Source organism: Octopus bimaculoides, chromosome 1, assembly GCF_001194135.2.
Source record: "Octopus bimaculoides isolate UCB-OBI-ISO-001 chromosome 1, ASM119413v2, whole genome shotgun sequence".
Classification (NCBI taxonomy): Eukaryota; Metazoa; Mollusca; class Cephalopoda; order Octopoda; family Octopodidae; genus Octopus; species Octopus bimaculoides.
Window position 1 is genome coordinate 88,211,027 of NC_068981.1, and position 2,517 is coordinate 88,213,543.

The 2,517-nt window shown below is 32.5% G+C and overlaps 1 protein-coding gene across 4 annotated transcripts in view; it reads left to right on the forward strand.

Moving 5' to 3' along the window:
- LOC106874019 (CDP-diacylglycerol--glycerol-3-phosphate 3-phosphatidyltransferase, mitochondrial) overlaps positions 1-2,517 on the forward strand; it is a 290,546-nt gene that overhangs the window by 83,986 nt on the left and 204,043 nt on the right. The window lies entirely within an intron of this gene.

Here is a 2,517-nt window from a genome sequence, read left to right on the forward strand (position 1 = left end):
ATAAAGAATTAAAAAAAAAAAGCAAAATAAGAAAAAAAACTTATGTGAACTACCATGACCAGTGTGTGTGTGTGTGTGTGTGTGTGTGTGTGTTTATTTGCAATATGATCCTCCCAAGTAACAAAAATATGTATTTCATTTTTCTTTCTATTGTTTTTTTTTAATATTTATTTTGTATTAAATTTTATTTACTCATTTATATTCTTAGTTTAGAAAATTACCTTGCTGTTTCTTCCCGCTACTTAAGCAAACATGCATACACAAACAACAATAACAACAACAATAACAACAAATACAACAAAATGTTCTTATTGAAGAGAGGTGAAGATGATAATGATGAAAATGAAACTGGAAAAGGAAATTAATATCTCCAGTAACTGTCTGATAAGTTTCGCTTTATACAAGTGGCATGGACCATAAAAAGCAACATCATTATTATCATTGTTAAAATCATTATTGTTGTTACTGGGTTTGTTATTGTTTGTTGTTGTTATTTTTATCTAATTTAATTTTCTTTTTCCTAATTTGATGTCTGTCTACCTCTACCACCCATACATTTTATGTGATCTTGTCACCTCCATCAGTACCCCTGTAGTAAATAAAACAAATCCTCGTTACTATTATTATTATTATTATTATTATTAGTAGTAGTAGTAGTAGTAGTTTTAGTAGTAGTAGTAGTAGCAGCAGCATTGATTTGTTTCCGCATTTAATCAGTGAGGATTAATGAATGGATACATGTTAAAGTTTGTCCCCAAGTGCCAATTTTGTACCCCTGTTACATATCGAATTCAAATCCTGTGTTTTGACTTATATTGATCTCAGGGAGGTTAAAAACCCAGATAAGTACCAGTAATTATAACTGAGGGTCAATTCAACTGACCTAACTTCCCTCCACCTCTTTCCCACATGTTGATCCATTGGCAGTAATCACTAGTGAATCAGTTTAAATTGCACCTGAATCAACTTTGCATTGCATCCCTCTGGGGTCGATAAAGTTAAGTATCAGTCTAGCACTTGGGTTGATAGTTATCAACTAATGCCCATCCCCACTCCTTTAAAATTGATGGTCTTGTGCCACAATCAAAAACGATAAGTGAATCATTATAATTGTTTTGTGATTATTGCACAAAAGTAAATAAGTAGAATAGAATAAAATCAAATTGTTATTGAAAGTTGCCTGGCAGAGACAGGAGTATGATGAAGTAAACAAATATGCTTTTTTGATATTTCAATTTTGTTTTTCTTTTCCCTCTCTATCCTGATTTCAAATCTTGCCCGAGTTCACTTTATCTTTCATCTCTTTCGTCAATAAAATATGTATTGAGTTGATCCGGTACACTTATACCAGCCTTCTAAGCATTTGTGATTTAGTATCAGTCTTAAGAATCTTTATGATCAACATTTACATTATTATTAATATTATTGTCGCTATCATGTGTTTACAACAGAAACATGTCGAGTTTCATATTGCACTACTTGTTGCACCTCAGGGTTTTTTAGGGCATGTGCAGCATTGTATTTCACGGATGTAGAATTGTGTTTTTGTAACTGCATCTATCGTTGTTGTGGATCGGAAAGAATTGATTTAGTGTTTGCGAAAATGCTTTATACTAATTATTCCAGCTCTTTACATTCTGAGTTGAAATCCTGCTAAGGTCAACTTTGCCTTTCATACTGAGGTCAGTTTAATTGACTAACCCTCTCGCTCAAATCTCATGCCCAGTGTCTATATTAAAACATTATTACTTTAATTATTATTGTTGTATTTTGGGATGGTCATTTTTTTTCTCCAAGTAAAATACATGCACTATGTATTTGTTCTTCATTCATTTATTACTATTCTTATTTTAATTCAAGTCCGTTGTCAGGAGATCTTTTTTCACACATCTGTGACCTCTTCAGTGACACTTTCTGCCTTTGTGTGTAATTATTGTTGTATTATTATTAAGGTAGCAAGCTGGTAGAATCTGGCATTATGTCCTGTGTTCAAATACTGCCAAGGTTAACTTTGCCTTTCATCCTGATGGCTGAAAGTACCAGTTAATTAATTACTAACTTATTCTCTGAAATCTCATGTCTAGTGCCTATATCAAAACATTATTACTGTAATTATTATTATTATATCATTATTATTAAGGTGGTGAACTGGTAGAATCATTAATGCACTGGACAAAGTGCTAAGTAGCATTTCTTCCGGCATTATGTTCTGAGTTCAAATGCTGCTGAGGCCAGCTTTGCCTTTCATCCTTTCAGAGTTGATAAAATAAGTACCAATTGAGTACAGGGGTCAATATAATCAACTTGCACTCTCTCAAAATTGCTGGCCTTGTGCCTATGGTAGAAAGGATTCTTCTTCTTCTTCTTCTTCTTCTTCTTCTTCTTTCTTTATTTCTTTCCTTCTTTCTTCTTCTTCTTCTTCTTCTTCTTCTTCTTCTTCTTCTTCTTCTTCTTCTTTTTCTTCTTCTTCTTCTTCTTCTTCTTCTTCTTCTTCTTCTTTTTCTTCTTCTTCTTCTT